This window comes from Lactuca saligna, chromosome 4 (assembly GCF_052625555.1).
Source record: "Lactuca saligna cultivar CGN05327 chromosome 4, ASM5262555v1, whole genome shotgun sequence".
Classification (NCBI taxonomy): Eukaryota; Viridiplantae; Streptophyta; class Magnoliopsida; order Asterales; family Asteraceae; genus Lactuca; species Lactuca saligna.
The window spans coordinates 190,833,232-190,852,862 of NC_136420.1; positions in this window are offsets into that span (position 1 = coordinate 190,833,232).

Consider the following 19,631-nt stretch of genomic DNA (forward strand, 5'->3'; position numbering starts at 1 on the left):
CTCGGTACTAAGATACTCACCACCTCGATCGGATCGAAGCATCTTAATGTTCCTGCCCAATTGATTTTCTACTTCCTGCTTGAATTCCTTAAACCTTTCAAAGGTTTCGGACTTATGTTTGATTAAGTAGACATACCCATATCTATTAAAATCATCAATAAAAGTCACATAATACCGATTAGCATCCCTTGTGGCGGTTTTGAATGGCCCACATACATCAGTATGTATTAGGTCCAACAAACCTTCACCCCTCTCACAAGTTCCAGTGAAGGGTGATTTTGTCATTTTTCCAAGTAGACAAGATTCACAACTATCATCTGATTTAAGGTCAAATGATTCCAAGACTCCACTCTTTTGGAGTTGGCCTATGCATTTCTTGTTTACATGTCCAAGACGACAATGCCACAATGATGCTTTATCTAGGCTAGTAGAAGAATCAATATACAACACATTATTTCCTAAGTTGTCTACAATCGACACAATTTCATACACACCATCACAAGGTAATGCTTTAAAATAAAACACATTATTAAAGAAAGCATTAATACCACCACATTCATTATCAAACGAAAAGGTAAAACCTTGTTTGTACAAAGCATGAAAAGAAATAATATTCCTCGCCATTTCAGACGAGTACACACATTTATTCAAATCTAATTTTAACCCATTATTAAGCAACAAAGTATAAACTCCAATCTTGGAAACAGGTGAAGCCTTCCTATTCCCCATGATTAAGTTTATCTTCCCGTGCTCCACATCCTCACTTCTTCTTAGGCCCTGCAAATCAGAACATATGTGAATACCACATCCTGTATCAAGCACCCAAGAGTTAGAATATGTTGAGTAATTAGACAATATAGTGTAAATACCTGCATAGGTGGGTTTCACTTTCCCATCCTTTAGATCCTGCAAGTACTTAGGGTAGTTTCGCTTCCAGTGTGCCTTTTCATGGCAATAAAAGCATTCAGCATCCTTCGGAATGGCAGAAGGAGTGACAGAACCGTTCTTAGTCTTTGATGAGGAGCCTTCAAGAGACTTTCCCTTGGTACCCTTCGAAGGGTGCTTCCTCTTTTTCCCTTTGCCTTGCCCAATAGCTAAAACAGGGGTAGAAGTTGGAGTAGGAGTAGTAGAGGTAACAACCGCTTTACCCTTAAGACCGGTTTCCGCGGTCTTCAAGAGTCCTTGAAGCTTGCTGAGGGTAACTTCCTCCTTGTTCATATGATATGTCATTCGAAAATGATCATAACAAGATGGTAAGGAGTGCAAAATGATGTCAATTCGCCAACTCCTCGGGGATGTTAACATTCAGCTTCAGCAAACAGTCCACATACCTTTGCATCTTTTGCATGTGGCCCATGACGGATTCACCGTCCTTCATGCGGGTAGTTATTATGGAGGAGATTATTTCATACCGCTCCTGACGAGCACTCTGATGGTACCTTTCCATCAAGTCTTGGTGCATCTCAAAAGGGTACAAATCTTCATACGACTTTTGGAGCTCGGCTGTCATCGTGGCCATCATGATACATGCCACCTTAGTAGCATCTCTCTCATGAGTCCTGAATTCAGCGATCTCCTCAGGAGTAGCAGTAGACTCATCAAGTTCTTTTAACTCCTTATCAAGGACATATTCCTTGTCCTCGTAACGAGTAACCATCCTGATGTTCCTAATCCAATCCATGAAGTTGGAACCATCAAAGATGACCCTCCCATAAAGATTCATGAGAGAGAAAGAACCAGTTGGGTTAGAGCCTGAAGCATTAGTGTTGGAAGACATCTGAAAGAAGAAAGTAAGTTTAGATTAGATATTTAGGATCCTTAATAAGACACCCAAATGTAATATTAAGGCTAGGATCCAATCACAATATATTACACTTAGAAGAGGGATGCCGTAATCTAAGTAATAATATATTTGAAATGTAGGTGAATGACGATTCACCAATTTCCACCATGAAAACGAAATGATTTATTAGGTTTAATTGGATTTGAAATTCCTAGATTCTTTTGAGATTCATTGAACTTTTCAATGGCATGTTTCAATCTCGATTGTGCCCTTCAAGTTTTGTGACTGGGATGCCGAGGATCACAAAACAAGGTGTGAATAACCATGCTAATTCACTTGGTACTCTTAATATTATCACCTAATCAATGTGCCGGTTAACCACACACGCTCCATTGATCTATGACAAACATTAAGTCACCCTTCGTGATCCTTACTAGTCCTAGTTAGTGTGCCGGTTAACCACACACGCTCCACCAACGACTTGGTTAGGTACAAAGTGTGAATTCCATGGATTAGCACCATGTTCACATTTTCCTAAAATAACTAAGATTGGGAATTAAAAGAGTTTAGTTATTTTATAATATTCATTATACTTTTAATGAGGATTTAAAGTCATTGTTCTACCCGTTCGGCTAACGACCCTCCACCGATCAAGCAAGCGGTGGGTGAGAGTATACACCCATTAAGTCGCCATTTTATAGGCAACAACCTTATACCCACCTTATAGACCGGTTTCATGAATGAGGCCTAGTAACGGTAAAACGACTTATTCTTATACATATATATAATAATTAACCATTAATGTTATAAATAGTATAAGGGTTGAATTTTAACTATTAAAACTCTAAGGTTTGGAATTAAAGTTTATTAAAGTGTGTGAAACTTTACAAATTCCAAAACTTGAGGGCAAGTTTTGTAACTTTGCAAAACTCTTCATTTCATAACTTATGAATTAAAGGTTCATAAAAATGAAGACTCTTCATTTTCATGTAACTTATGTGTTTTAAGTGTGTGTTAAATGAAAGTGACCTTTGGTAATCTATAACGTGAGGACAAATTATGGACTCCATTAAAACACATAAATGATAAAGAATTAATTCTAAACAATTCAACAAATAATTCCTATCATTTTCTAAATTCATAAGAACATGAACATGATCATCAAAAATTCAAGAATTATATGAACACATAAAATCATGGAATTTTGATATATGCTATTGTAAATGGATTAGAACAATCATTACACCAACTAAAATAAGTTTTATAACACCAAAACAATTTAGGGTAATGTTTCTAGTCTATTTCCAGCAGCAAAAGTCGAGATTCTGCATTCTTTCGATCCTACTCGTCGAGTGCACGAACTTACTCGCCGAGTAGGTTGAAGTTTGCCTTGGACTCGGCGAGTCCCCCCAATGGACTCGGCGAGTCCACCATGCAGACAGCAACGATTTCGACTTTTTTCACTATTTTGCATCAAGTATCAAACAAGCAAGCCTAGGCTCTGATACCACTGTTGGGTTTTGAGCAATCTAACACTTCCTAAGTGTGCATGCAACCCTAATAAACCTTGGATCTATGTTTGTCTAAATACATGCAAAATAATAATTTTCCAAGGTTTATAACCTATCTAACATGGCATGGGGAACATTTCAACATAAAAGAGTTAGAAGAGATTACATACCTTTTTGTGAGTTTGGTTCTAAGGAGTTTGAGGGCCAAGCACCAATAGTGTGAATGCCTCAAATGGAATCACAAACACCACAAACTCTTGGAAAACTTTGAGAGAGTATACACCTTGTATAGAAATCGGCCACACACATGCACACACACACTAGTTCACTAGTTTTCTCTAAGGCTCCATTTCATGCTCCATAAGCATGCTTATATAGTGTGCATGGTTAGGGTGAAACCCTAATAACCCATGTCTTTTCCTTTTCCAAGGATCCATGGGTTAAAAGCTCCATGGATCATCCATGGACTTCCACATAAGCCTAGCCCATTAACAAATGAGTATTAGCCCACACTATATAAAACAAATAGCTCATAATTTAATTAGTATTCCTTTTAATCTCTAAATTAATCCATAATTAATTTAAGACTAAAACTAATTAAATAACGTAACTTCATATTAATATATTATAACTCATAATATATTAATAAACATATGTGTATAACTCTCATAAAATTATCCATAATAGTTTGGATGAGATGCAACCCAAATGGACCATGCCGGTCGGGTCAAGTATATACCAAATAAGTTATGGACTTAGACACCTTATCCAACAGATATTTCTTCAGATCTACAAGATCCACACGTTCTTCTTCTTCTTTGACAACTTCCCTTTTTCTCCTTCAAGCCTTTCTTTTGCCAATACAAGCTTTTCAAGGTCAAACACACCCAAATATGAGAGGAATACGAGGTCTAGGGTTTCTCAGAGGTTGAGGATGAGTATAAGGAGGCTGAGGGGTGAACCAACATGTTCCTTATATAGTGGGTGACCCTAAAATAGGGTTTGGGGTTTCTGAGAGTACGCGGGGCGTACCTCCCTGGTACGCTGGGCGTACTCACCCGGCCACCCGCAACCTTACGATCCTTTCCGCTGGGCATACGTCCAGCTTACGCTGGGCGTACCCAGCCACCTTTCACAATCAAAAAAATGCATGCATGGGACCATTTCCTTCTCATTCCACAAAGGACTATAAACAATTATCAACTTCGAGGCACCGCAACTCCTCTAATCTAAACCCACTCTCAAATAACCTTACATTCAAACGAGGGTGACGAGAAGACCAATACTTCTAACACATACACCCGCCGGAAACCTTCTCGGATGAAAATCATTTCTCGAGAGGGACCAGAATTACCTTTCTCTTAGTTCTCGGGGACTCATAATTAAACACTTAAAGAACGGGGTGTTACAATTCTCCCCCACTTAAATTAGGCTTCGCCCTCGAAGCCTGCGACAACTCTACTCCGAACTAACCATGCAATGCTCCGCCTGACACTCACCGGACCAGGCTTCCCAAGACTCGACCATCGAGATCCGAAACCCAACTTACCTTTCTTTCCAACAGAATGAAACGAGCTTCAGCCCTAGAGCAACTCCCACGAGTTTGCCATCGCAATCTCATAACCGCACCAAACTGGCTCTAGTGTCCTCGGGTTAGGAAAACCCCGATACACTGATGAGACTTCCAAACACCCTTCTGGATGCATTTTCACCACATAAACAAATCTACCTGGAATTCAGAAATTTCCAACATCTCGAGGAGGAATCACCATTATATACACAACTCCTTGATCAGAATCAAGATAGGAGTCCCAGACTCCATCCCGGCATCCATCCTGAGACTCTTGGCCCTACACCCGCGGAATCCCTCCCGCGTCCCCAACAGACATCCCATCATGATGTCATTCCATTCCTCCACCGCAACCATGCTGCTCAATCACCACCGTCGGACCACTCCGATCATAACTCTACATTGCCACTTTCACTTACGTGAATTTACTCTCACTCTCGGAGCTACACTCCTCTCTCTCTCTCTTTCCTTGCCAAGGAAATCCACTTGGATGCCTTGTCACCACAACAAGTGGCACGGTACTCACCTAACGCTACACGACCCCGATATAGCATAACCGCTACCCATGCAACACACATGCTCTGAATCTGCTCGCAATGACTCTCGAGTCCATGCACCATCTCTACTAATCAAGATCAATACTCAGGGACAGACCTTCTAGTGCTAACACATCACACCATAACCAACCCATTTCTTCGAACCGATCTGATAATACCTACAGAGTCTTCAGCATGACTGGGCCACCTCACCAGGTCTTTAGTCAATCTGGACCACTCTCAAAACCTTCAGCCAATCTGGCCCGCCCTCCAGGGCCTTCAGTCTGGCTGGACCGTCCCCTGAGCCTTCGGTCTGACTGGTACGCCTTCCGGCCTTCAGTCTATCCGGACCGCTCAACTAGCATTCATCATTCCGAGATATCTTTCCGGGAAATCCTCCCCTGCATAATGTTCTAGCCCCCTAGGGGTTCCGAACTCTATCTCCACCATACATACTCGATCCCAACCTGATCCTAGGTCCTACACAATCAATGCCATAGGTCTGTGATCCGCCCCGTACGCCTGCTACTCACCCATACCAGCCTGCTACTCACCCATACCAGCCTGCTCTCGGCTGAAAGAAATAGTGCCGAAACCCAAGCAGCTAAACAACCTCTCAAGTCTATCGATCATCCGGAGAATTTCCATTTCTCCCCCACTTAGGGCACTGACTATCAACCACCGGCTGCTAACACCGACCTCCCAAAATAACCTTGCACAAATCCCAACGCTTACACGCAGACTGATTCCCACTAGCACTAGCTACCTTCGCAAAACACATTTCCACACTGATTAATCCGATCAAAAGGAACCCAATCTTCAATTATCCACTCCTCAGACTGCAGATGCTACCCGACATTCAAACCAACACCGCATCTCCACTAATAACTCTCACGAATGATAACTAACGATGGCACGAAACACCAAACTATAACCATACCAAACCTTCAAGGAACAACGGATACCAAAATGAAAACCCGAAACACTAATCCATAACCATGCCGAACCCTCAAGGAACAACGGATAACAAAACGAAAACCACCCAACGAGACTAGCAGATAAACAATATTCCACAATAGTCGTAAATCAACAAGACAACAAGAAAGAAACATACCCGTAGCTGCATCCGGTACTGCTCTAACCTCCTCCGCTGCAAGCTGAAAAGCACGACCCTAAGCCATTGGGGGCTCCGCTCCACTCTGACCTCCACCCGTGATCCTCAACGTGGCCGGTGCTGGAGCCTGCACTAGTCCTGCAGCAAATTGTGGACAGTTGACCCTCAAGTGTCCAACCTGATGACAATGATAACATAACCTCAAATCCCGCACCGGCACTGACTGCTGACAATCCCTCGCATAGTGTTCCTCCTTTCCACACTTGCGGCATGCACCACCGGACCGACAAACTCCGGCGTGACCCCTCCCACACTTTCCACAAACGTGGCTACCCTGATTTCCTATCCTGGAATCAACGGTCTTAGACCATTTCGTCGCCGACTGTGACTGAACTGGAGCTTGCCTCAGCTCACGCAACTGCAACTCAATCTCTAACTCACGCCGCCTGGCGGCCTCCTGCAACTCCAACAAGGTCTCGCACCTCTGTGCGGACACCAACTGTTTGATATCTCTCTTTAGCATACTCAGATATCGGGACATCTGAGCCTCCTCCGAAGCGAACTCAGGGCGAAACACCGCCCTCTCAGCAAACATCCTGGTGATTTCTGTCACCGACTCTGTATCCTGCTTCAGCTCAAGGAACTCTTGAGCCAACCTCTCCCTCTCGACCTGCAGAACATAACGAGTGCTGAACATCTCTCTGAACTGATCCCATGAGATCGCAGCCCTTTGCGCATCCGAGTATGACCCCGTGGTCAATTTCCACCAATCCTTTACCCCGAGCCTTAACAGGTTCAGAGCACACCTCACCCTCTGATCAGCAGGGCATGAACACGTGAAGAAGCAACCCTCCACGTCTGATAACCATCTCATAGCAACAATCGAATCCTGAGCTCCATCAACAGTGGGAGGCTTCGTATTATCGAAGTCTCGATACTGAAAACCCCTACTAGCTCCTCCCTCTGCCGCTGTAGCCGCCGCGGCAGCTGTCTTCGTGAGAGCCGCATAGCGCTCATAAAAATACTCCACCATGGCGGTCTTGATCGACCCAAACAGTTCTGGCAGCTCAGCCCGGAACAAGGCAGCAACCTCATCATGCAGGATCTCACGAATCCTCGCATCCAACACGCGCGTACTCATCTGACCGATAACCTCGGACGGTATTGACCCGTCCGCAACTCCTTCTCCTGCACCCAATCCTGACCCGGATCCACACCCAGCATGCCTCGAAATCTCCATACTGAAATAACCACAAAACCTCAGGCACTTCCCACTATCCCAGGAACCAACTCTCACCCAACCCTAGAGGTCATGGTTTCCCTGATACGCGTATGGGTCCTGTGCTTTCAGTAGTACGGGCCCATATTTGTATGAAGTACTACCACAACACCCTAGCGACAAATATACATAGCAAGCGCTCGATCCTCACTCCTAGAGGAACACTGGAAACCTTAACAAAGGAAAACCAGAGGCTAGCAGGCATCACATAACATGCAACATCATTATGAAATCCTAAAGATCCCTAGCCTATCACTAGCATGCTGTTCTATCAAACTCAATAAGACAAATATCATGTATGGTATTTTGGGGTTACTTACTGGCTCCGGCTGATCGTACCTCCATGTCCTCCTTTTACTTAATTTGAAAACCATTTTAATTTCTCTTTTTAAAACCCTCCTCGATTTGAGACTGCAGTCACACGAGTGTTCCTCCAATTCACTCAAACCAAGGCTCTGATACCAACTTGTAACGACCCGAATTTTCAAATAAATTTAAACTTTTCAAAACAATCCATTTTAATAACATTATTACAAAAAGGTTTTCAATACATTATTTTTCAGAGTATTCCCAGGTCCATTTCATAAAACATAAATGGGTGTAACGGTATGATCACTCCTTTGCCTTGCCACAGTCTCCTGGGAACCTGAAAAACATAAAACCACAACTGTAAGCCCAAAAGCTTAGTGAGATACCCCCAAAATACCTGTAACAGCCCGGATCCCCAGGTATCTTTACATTCATATTTATGGTATTCTGTGAGGGGACTAGGCGAGTTGGAGGTCGAACTCGCCGAGTCGAGTCGCGGTTTTGGACGGAGCTTCGCATCCGGACTCGGCGAGTCCAAGGGATGGACTCGGCGAGTCCGTGCTGTTTAATGAAACCCTAATTTCCTGGTCCTAAGCCCTATTTAAAGGACCTTATGGCCCTCATTTGCGGCCACCTTGAGCCCTGAGTGCACCCAAACGGCTGAGAGGCCTTGTGAGTGAGATAGAGGCTATTTGTTCATCATTTTGTGTGATTTTTGCAAGAAGGAAGGAGAAGATCAAGCTTGAAGAGTTGGGGAGCTTGGATCTGCTTCTATTTCATCAAGGGAACTTTCTTGAGGTAACTTTCAGAGCTAAACTTCGTATCTTGGTTGATGGGTCAAATCTAGGGTTTCTTCTTGCCTTATTTGGCTTGAATTGGAAGTATGAAAGGTCCCATGGAGGTATGGAACCTAGATCTGGACCTTAGCAGGTCCAGAAGGCCCCAAATGACAAGCTTTATGTCCATTCGTTTGAGTTGGAAGCTAGGGTTGCCATATTAGAGGTTATTTCTCCAAAATGAGCCTTGTATGCGTTGCATGGCAACCAAGTCTGAGACTTTACGTGACAAATGAGCTTGGGAAGGCCAGATCTATGTGTGTGTGGAACGGATCTCACCGTAAAAGCTAGTTTTAGCTGATGCATGGCATGGACTCGCCGAGTCTGAAGAACAGACTCGACGAGTCGCTTGAAGATTGTCCTTGTGACCACCCAGAGTGTAGTCCTGCCGAGTTGTGGGTGACTCAGTGAGTCACGGAGAGTTAGAAAGGTTTTGACAGGTGGACCGAGTCGAGCTGAGTCGCGGTGGCCCCATGATTCATGCCCAGGTGGAACTCGTCGAGTCAGGGGAGTACTCGACGAGTCAAAGGGAAAATCCTTGCGAGTTGGAGAAAACGCGTAGACTCGCCGAGTCACTATAGTGCACTCGCCGAGTCCAGTCAATTTGACCAAAGACCGTTGACCAAGTCGACCAGTGTCGACTTGATAAGGATGGTCAACCTTAGTGGTACAAGTAATAATTATAGATTCATGATGTCATAGGAGGATTACAGCTCGGGGGTTTGAGTACGAGTGATTTCCAGGGTTCACGAGTTATCGAGACATACGAGGTGAGTCTTCTCACTATACTGTACCCGGAAGGGTTTGACTGTGTGACCGGAAGGTCGAATACGATATGAGATACATGCCTTATGTGTAATAAGTTATTCGTTATATGTGCCATGTATGATATGCTTGATATGGGCTGGAAGGCAATATGTTATGGGCCGGAAGGCGTGGTAATATGGACCGTAAGGTTGACGTGGGTAGGACCGGAAGGTTTACCCAGGCGGGACGGAAGTCCGCTAAGACACATGGACCGGAAGGTTAGGGCCTGGAAAGGCGTATGTGCGTAGGTTGTATTTTGGGGAACTCACTAAGCATTTATGCTTACAGTTGTTGTGTTATGTGTTTCAGGTACTAGCGAGGACCGTGGGAAGACGCCGGCGTGATCGTACACACACTCGGGGAAACTATTTTGTGATCTTTGTTATATAATCGGTCGTGACTAAATTGTTACATTGGAATCTATAGTTATTACTCGATGTTTTGATGATTGTAAAAATGAAAAAAATCAGTTTTGAAATTTATGACGTTACAAGTTGGTATCAGAGCCTTGGTTTGAGGGATTCGGGTACACCTTCGGGCGTAACTGAACTCAAACCGGGGATTTGAGAAAATTTTAATTAATAAATCAATAAATTTGATAAGTGATTTCGAGACAACCAAAGAATAAGGAGTGTGTACGGTCAGCCAGCGCCCGAACGGTAAAATCCCCAAAATACTCTTACAATATGTGTTATGAGATATGATATAATATGATATGCATGCTAGTAGACTAGGTATACATATTAGGACTAGAGTGGCCTGATTTTGTGATGCCTTAGTCTAGGGAAACCTGCTTCTATGAGGTGCTTGAGAGCTAGTGAGTAACTAGTGTATGACAAGAATAGAGTACTCAGGATTCGGGGTTTGGGGAGGAGGACTTGGGGTGAATACTGACGCGGTGTAATTGGTAGTATTGGGCCCATACTACTAAGGACACCGGGTCAGTGGGCAGCCCAGGTAAGAATCCCTGGGTATCGGAGACTGAGTAGGACTGTGTTATCGAGTGCGATTATGCCCGATAGAGTCTCTGATATTTTTATGTTGTATTTCAGAGACATCATGGTTGGACCACGACACAGACCTGATACGAGTAGTGTGACTGACGAGGAGCTTCGTCAGATGATTCATGAGGAGGTAGCTGCAGCGATCCAGGACGAGATTCCGGAGATGTTTGGGTCTATTAAGACCACGCTGATGGAGAAATTTGATGAGCGGTACGCCGCGTTGACTGAGGCCACCGCCGCTGCAGCTACCGCAGCTGTGGCCGCTACCAGACCACAGGGAGGTGACTCATTGCTGTTCCGGGAGTTCAGCAACATGAAGCCACCAGAGTTTGACGGGACGCAGGATCCGATCGCTGCGATAAGATGGATTGCTGATATCAAGGGATGCTTCTACACTTGTTCATGTCCGGAGCATCTGAGGGTACGGTTCGCCTTGAACCAGCTCCGCTTGGGAGAAAAGGATTGGTGGAAGTTCGTGACGCCGAACTTCACTCTGGCAGAGGTCTCAGCTGTGACTTGGGAGAGGTTTACTGCTATGTTCAGAGACGAGTATGTTCCCCCGGTTGAGAGGGAACGGTTGGTTTAGGAGTTCTTGACCCTCAAGCAGGGTAATGATTTTGTTACGGTGATCACACGGAAGTTTCATGAGAGGGCGATATTCTGCCCCGAGCAGGTGTCCACGAAACAGGCTCGGATGAGTCGGTATTTGGGAGTGCTGAGGAGGGATATCTGGGAGTTCGTATCAAACTTGTCATATCAGACTTTTTCTGAGCTTCAAGCGAATACCAGGAAGCGTGAGATCGAGTTGGAGACCCAGGCCAGGGAGCAGACCGAGTCTCAACGGGTGGATCGGCAGCCGGCTCAGTCTCAACAGGCAGCCAAGCGGACCAAGTCCGCCGATTCGAGATCCAGAGGTCTGAAGGGCCGCACTTGCGGAAAGTGCGGCAAGGGTCACGAGGGGGCATGTCGATCGGGTGCTTGCTACAAGTGTGGCAAGGAGGGGCACATTGCTAGGGATTGCCCCAAGGGATTCATGGTTTGCTTTCATTGCAACCAGACCGGCCATCGGAAGGCCAAGTGCCCCCAGCTTCGCCAGGGATCTACGCCTGCTGCCAGGGTTCCCGAGGTTCGGCTAGTGAAGGCCGACGCTCCGAAGGCTCGTGGGAGAGCTTTCCAGTTGACTGCGGAGGAGGTCCGCACGGCGCCTGATGTTGTAGCCGGTATGTATTCTTTCACGTATTTACATTTATACTGAGATATTGTGCTTATATTATTATATGCGTAGGTACTTTCTTTGTGAATTATGTGCCTGCTTTGGTATTATTCGACTCGGGTGCGAGTCGGTCTTTTGTTTCGTTGGCTTTTAGCCAGCACATCAGTATTGATCGGGAGGTGATGATTCGACCCCTGCGAGTTGCTATAGCCAATGAGAAAGCGGTATACGCCACCGAGGTGATTCGAGGATGCGTACTCGAGATTTTTGGGGTCGAGTTTCCTATAGACTTGGTCCCTATAGCTATGGGGGATGTCTGCGTTATCGTGGGCATGGACTGGTTGAGTAAGTCTGGAGCAGTCATTGACTGCGAGAGACAGCTGGTGATGATTCGAGACCCTAGTGGGGGAGTGCTCACGGTTTATGGCGAGGGGACCCGGTGTGGGTCGGCTTTTTGTTCGGCTGCCAGGGCAAGGCAGAGTTTGCAGCAGGGTTATGATGGATTCATAGCCTATGTGATGGATACTCAAGTGGCCGCGGGGAGGCCCAATTCGATTGATGACGTCGCGGTTGTATGCGAGTTTTCGAATGTGTTCCCCGAAGAGTTACCGGGTGTGCCTCCGAAGAGGCAAGTGGAGTTTCGTATCGATTTGGTTCCGGGAGCGGCGCCCATCGCCAAGGCGCCTTATCGTCTCGCTCCGTCGGAAATGCAGGAATTATCCTCGCAGCTTCAGGAGCTGTTGGGGAAGGGATTCATTCGACCGAGTAGCTCACCTTGGGGAGCGCCGATTTTGTTCGTCAAGAAAAAGGATGGTTCACACCGGATGTGTATCGATTATCGGGAGTTGAACAAGTTGACGGTTAAGAACCGGTATCCGTTACCTAGGATCGACGATCTGTTCGATCAGTTGCAGGGGGCATCTTGGTTTTCCAAGATTGACTTGAGGTCGGGGTATCATCAGATGAGGGTTCGAGAGGAAGATATCCAGAAGACTACTTTCAGGACTCGTTATGGACATTATGAGTTTGTGGTGATGCCTTTTGGGCTCACCAATGCCCCGACCGCGTTCATGGATCTTATGAACCGGGTGTGCCGGCCGATGCTGGATCGGTCGGTGATCGTATTCATTGATGATATTTTGGTGTATTCGAGGACTAGGGATCAGCATGAGGAACATTTGAGGGAGATTCTTGGGGTTTTGAGATCAGAGAAATTGTATGCCAAGTTCTCTAAGTGTGATTTTTGGTTACGAGAGGTCCAGTTCCTTGGACATCTTGTCAACCAGAAAGGGATATTGGTCGACCCGGCCAAGATTGAGGCGGTGTTGAGGTGGGAGGTGCCGAGATCGCCCACCGAGATCAGGAGTTTTCTGGGTTTGGCTGGATATTATCGCAGGTTTATCAAGGATTTCTCCAAGATCCCTGTGCCACTTACTAAGATGACCCGGAAGGGTGTTACGTTTTCATGGGGACCGGAGCAGCAGTCCTCATTCGAGACGCTTCGTCAGAAATTGTGCGAGGCTCCGGTGCTTGCACTCCCGGAAGGGATGGAGGATTTCGTGGTGTACTGTGATGCCTCTATATCGGGTTTGGGGGCGGTGCTTATGCAGAGGGGTCATATGATATCGTACGCTTCTAGGCAGTTGAAGCCTCATGAGTCGAGATATCCCACCCACAACCTGGAATTGGGAGCTGTGGTGTTTGCCCTCAAGATCCGACGACACTATTTATATGGGGTTCGGTGTACGATATACACGGACCATAAGAGCTTGAAGTACTTGATGGATCAGCCAAATCTGAATATGCGACAGAGGAGGTGGTTGGATGTGGTGAAGGATTACGATTGTGAGATCCTGTACCACCCGGGCAAGGCTAATGTGGTAGCCGACGCGTTGAGCCGTAGGGCGGATAGCGCCCCGATCCGAGATATTTGTATGAGATTGACGATATTGACCCCGATTTTGGATATTATTCGAGGAGCTCAGGTAGAGGTTGCGAAGCCAGAACATCAGAAGAAGGAGCGGGTCGTAGGTCAGGTATCAGGATTCGTCACGAATGGTCGAGGGCTTATGACTTTTCAAGGTCAGATTTGGGTACCATTTGTGGGCGGTGCGCGTACTATTTTGTTGGAGGAAGCACATCGATCGATATTCTCGATTCATCCCGGTACTACGAAAATGTATTTGGATCTCAGGAAGGAGTACTGGTGGCCCTGTATGAAAAGGGATGTCGCTTGGTTTGTCGAGAGGTGCTTGACTTGTCGGCAGGTCAAGGCTGAGCACCAGTGACCACACGGTAAGCTGCAACCGCTAGAGATTCCCGAATGGAAGTGGGAACAAATCACTATGGATTTCATCACCAAGTTACCGCGGACTACGAGGGGAGTCGATGCGATTCGGGTGATCGTGGATAGGCTGACGAAGAGCGCTCATTTTCTAGCCATCAGTGAGAGCTCTTCTGCGGAGAAGTTGGCCGAGTTATATGTGAGGGAGGTAGTATCACGGCATGGAGTGCCGATCTCGATTATTTCAGACCGTGACGTGCATTTCACTTCCAGGTTCTGGAAGAAGTTTCATGAGGAGTTGGGTACTAGGTTACATTTCAGTACTGCATATCATCCCCAGACAGACAGTCAGAGTGAGCGGACGATTCAGACACTTGAGGACATGCTTCGGGCATGTGTGTTGAATTTTGGAGGAAGCTGGGACACCTATCTACCTTTAGCAGAGTTCTCGTATAACAACAACCATCATTCAAGCATTGGTATGCCACCCTTTGAGCTGTTGTATGGGAGGAGGTGTCGCACCCCATCTGTTGGGGTGAGGTGGGACAGCAGGTTATGGGTAGCACGAAGATTGTACTTCAGAAGACCGAGCAGATTCAGCGGGTCAGGCAGAGGTTGTTGACCGCTCAGAGCCGACAGAAGAGTTATACAGACAGACGTCGGTCCGAGCTTGAGTTTCAGGTTGGTGATCTTGTACTCCTGATATATTGGTCCTTTCCGTGTGATCGCGAGGGTTGGCCGGGTAGCCTACCATTTAGACTTGCCAGCAGAGTTGGGGCAGATTCACGACACTTTCCATGTGTCGCAGGTGAGAAAGTTTATAGCCGACGAATCGGCGGTGGTTCCATTAGGGGATATTCAGGTGGATGCGAGCCTGAATTATGCTGAGAGACCAGTAGCCATCAGAGATCAGAAGATCAAGGTTTTGAGGAACAAGGAGGTACCCCTGGTATTGGTTCAGTGGCAGCATCGGAAGGGATCAGAGATGACCTGGGAGCCGGAACGTGAGATGCGTGAGCAGCATCCGGAGCTATTTGCCTAGCGGGACTTCGAGGGTGAAGTCTTGTTCTAGTGGGGGAGAATTGTAGCAGCCCGGATCCCCAGGTATCTTTACTTTCATATTTATGGTATTCTATGAGGGGACTCGGTGAGTTGGAGGTCGAACTCGCCGAGTCGGGTCGCGGTTTTGGACGGAGGTTCGCATCCGGACTCGGCGAGTCCAAGGGATGGACTCAGCGAGTCCGCGCTGTTTAATGAAACCCTAATTTCCCGCTCCTAAGCCCTATTTAAAGGACCTTATGGCCCTCATTTGCGGCCACCTTGAGCCCTGAGTGCACCCAAACGGCTGAGAGGCCTTGTGAGTGAGATAGAGGCTATTTGTTCATCATTTTGTGTGATTTTTGCAAGAAGGAAGGAGAAGATCAAGCTTCAAGAGTTGGGGAGCTTGGATTTGCTTCTATTTCATCAAGGGAACTTTCTTGAGGTAACTTTCAGAGCTAAACTTCGTATCTTGGTTGATGTGTCAAATCTAGGGTTTCTTCTTGCCTTATTTGGCTTGAATTGAAAGTATGAAAGGTCCCATTGAGGTATGGAACCTAGATCTGGACCTTAGCAGGTCCAGAAGGCCCCAAATGACAAGCTTTATGTCCATTCTTTTGAGTTGGAAGCTAGGGTTGCCATATTAGAGGTTATTTCTCCAAAATGAGCCTTGTATGCGTTGCATGGCGACCAAGACTGAGACTTTACGTGACAAATGAGCTTGGGAAGGCCAGATCTATGTGTGTGTGGAACGAATCTGACCGCAATAGTTAGTTTTAGCTGATGCATGGCATGGACTCGCGGAGTCTGAAGAACAGACTCGACGAGTCGCTTGAAGATTGTCCTTGTGACCACCCAGAATGTAGTCCTGCCGAGTTGTGGGTGACTCAGTGAGTCACAGAGAGTTAGAAAGGTTTTGACAGGTGGACCGAGTCGAGTTGAGTCGCGGTGGCCCCGTGATTCATGCCCAGGTGGAACTCGTCGAGTCAGGGGAGTACTCGACGAGTCAAAGGGAAAATCCTTGCGAGTTGGAGAAAACGCGTAGACTCGCCGAGTCAATATAGTGCACTCGCCGAGTCCGGTCAATTTGACCAAAGACTGTTGACCAAGTTGACCAGTGTCGACTTGATAGGGATGGTCAACCTTAGTGGTACAAGTAATAATTATAGATTCATGATGTCATAGGAGGATTACAGCTCGGGGGTTCGAGCACGAGTGATTTCCTGGGTTCACGAGTTATCGAGACATACGAGGTGAGTCTTCTCACTATACTGTACCCGGAAGGGTTTGACTGTGTGACCGGAAGGTCGAATATGGTATGAGATATATGCCTTATGTGTAATAAGTTATTCGTTATATGTGCCATGTATGATATGCTTGATATGGGCCGGAAGGCAATATTTTATGGGCCGAAAGGCGTGGTAATATGGACCGTAAGGTTGACGTGGGTAGGACCGGAAGGTTTACCCAGGCGGGACGGAAGTCCCCTAAGACACATGGACCGGAATGTCAGGGCCTGGAAAGGCGTATGTGTGTAGGTTGTATTTTGGGGAACTCATTAAGCATTTATGCTTACAGTTGTTGTGTTATGTGTTTCAGGTACTAGCGAGGACCGTGGGAAGGCGCCGGCGTGATCGTACACACACTCGGGGAAACTATTTTGTGATCTTTGTTATATAATCGGTCGTGACTAAATTGTTACATTGGAATCTAAATTTATTACTCGATGTTTTGATGATTGTAAAAATGAAAAAAATCGGTTTTGAAATTTATGACGTTACAATACCAACCACATATACGCCCTTCCAGGCTACGACCTTCCGGTCCAAAACATATTGCCTTCCGGCCCATAACATATTGCCTTCCGGCCCATAACATATTGCCTTCCGGCCCATAGCATAAAAAGCATACATAACATAACAGAACATAGAACAGCCATGCCTATCGGGTCAAACTCCAGTCCAAGCAACCCTGTGTACATAACATTCAATCATATAACAGTTCACAGTCAAGAAATCGATCAAACAGATCACATAACATATCATCACCCTAACCAGGATACCAACCTAACCGATCACGAGCATAACATCACCCTACGTCTCAGCCAAAATACTACTTACGCACATACGCCTTTCCAGGCCATGACCTTCCGGTCCACATAACATAGAATGCCTTCCGGCCCATATCATAATGCCTTCCGGCCCATATCAAGCAATACCATAATAGACAACCATCCGAATTTCCATCCGGTAAATGGCAGGCCTTGGTGTCGTAGACCCTGTCGATATAGTGAGGATAACTCACCTTGCGAATGCCAATACTCTGAACGGAAGAAGAAGACCCTCGAACCACCAACTCACCGCAAATCCCGAACTAACCAACATAACAAGCATAAGCATTAGGTCAAACATACTTCCACTTATCGGACTAAGACCAAGGTCCAAATCTCACACAAAGTCCAACATTGGCCCAATTTACCAAATTGGGCCCACCTCACTAAATGGGCCTAGATCCAATATCCATAATATTAATTGGGCCCAAAACGCTCTATTCATAATTTCCAGACTTGGCCCAAACACCAACAACCCACAAATGGCCCAACACAAAAGCCCAAAAGAAAGTCCAACAGGGGGAGTACGCTGGGCGTACCCTGCTTGGTACGCGGGGCGAATAGAATTGACACGCAAAGGAAAATCGGGGTACTGGCCCGCTACGCGGGGCGTACTACCATGTTACGCGGGGTGTAACTTCGCTACTCATAAAGTCCTTATAACCACTTAATGGCTTAAGCCCTTAAGCCTAAACTTCAGATCCATATGCCAAATATGATTAGAAATCATAAAGTCTCAGACGTTATCACTTAGGACGTCCTTAAGCTCTTAATCCAAGGTCTTAATCCATTAAGACCTATATAACTCATACATGGAATGACTACAGCCCTTGGGACCTCATTTTTATCACTCAAGACCTCTCCAAAGGTCTGAAAGGACATATAATCTTGACCAAATCGAACTATGCAACAAGATGGGGACTTTTGGGACAAGAATGGTGACAAAGCTTCAAGATACATAGATCTATGCAATATGGAGGTCAAGAAACTTTATACCTCAAACAAGCCCCAAAGGGTGATATTTCTTCAGATCTACAAGCTCCACACGTTCTTCTTCTTCTTTGACAACTTCCCTTTTCTCCTTCAAGCCTTTCTTTGGCCAATACAAGCTTTTCAAGGTCAAACACACCCAAATATTAGAGGAATACGAGATCTAGGGTTTCTCTGAGGTTGAAGATGAGTATAAGGAGGCTGACGGGTGAACCAACATGTTCCTTATATAGTGGCTGACCCTAAAATAGGGTTTGGGGTTTCTGAGAGTACGCAGGGCATACCTCCCTGGTACGCTGGGCGTACTCACCCGGCCACCCGCAACCTTACGATCCGTTACGCTGAGCGTACGTCCAACTTACGTTGGGCGTACCCAGCCACCTTTCACAATCAAAAGCATGCATGCATGGGACCATTTCCTTCTCATTCCACAAAGGACTATAAAAAATGATCAACTTCGAGGCACCGCAACTCCTCTAATCTAAACTCACTCTCAAATAACTTTACATTCAAATGACGGTGACGAGAAGACCAATACTTCTAACACATACACCCACCCGAAACCTTCTCGGATGAAACTCATTTCTCGAAAGGGACCAGAATTACCTTTCTCTTAATTATCGGGGACTCATAATTAAACACTTAAAGAACGGGGTGTTACATGTATAATCGAGTTGTTTTGTTTACAAGTCTGTATATGTATATATTTGTTGAATGACTTGTAATGTTATCGTTTATGCTTTATGGTCTGTATCGAAACATGACATCCCGAGTTTTAATTATATAATGAAAATGCATCTCTTAATTAAATGATTTGATAAATATTATTTTATCATATTTTGTTTTTGGAAACAAATTCCGCAACTCTTTTAAATCAAAAGGATTTACTCTGAAATTATTTTAAGATGCATAAATGAAATCGGTCTTTTCTGGCCGTGATTTTGGGGATGTCACAAAAATAATAGTAAATCAAAATTTGGATCAATAAACTTTCAGGGATTAGAAAATACGTATATTTTGTCCATAATATTTTCCGCTGACCTTACGTGGTGCCTAACTAGAGTGAAAATGTTCATTTTTACATACTGGTCCGAAAATGTATTGAAATGATAGATAGTTTTGTAAAAATCACCATAATTTGTAGGAAAATCGTATGAACGTTTATTGATCCAAACATTCCATGAATAGATCATAACTTTTCTGTAAAAAGCTAATTTTTAAGCTTAGATATGTTTTAGTGACCTAAC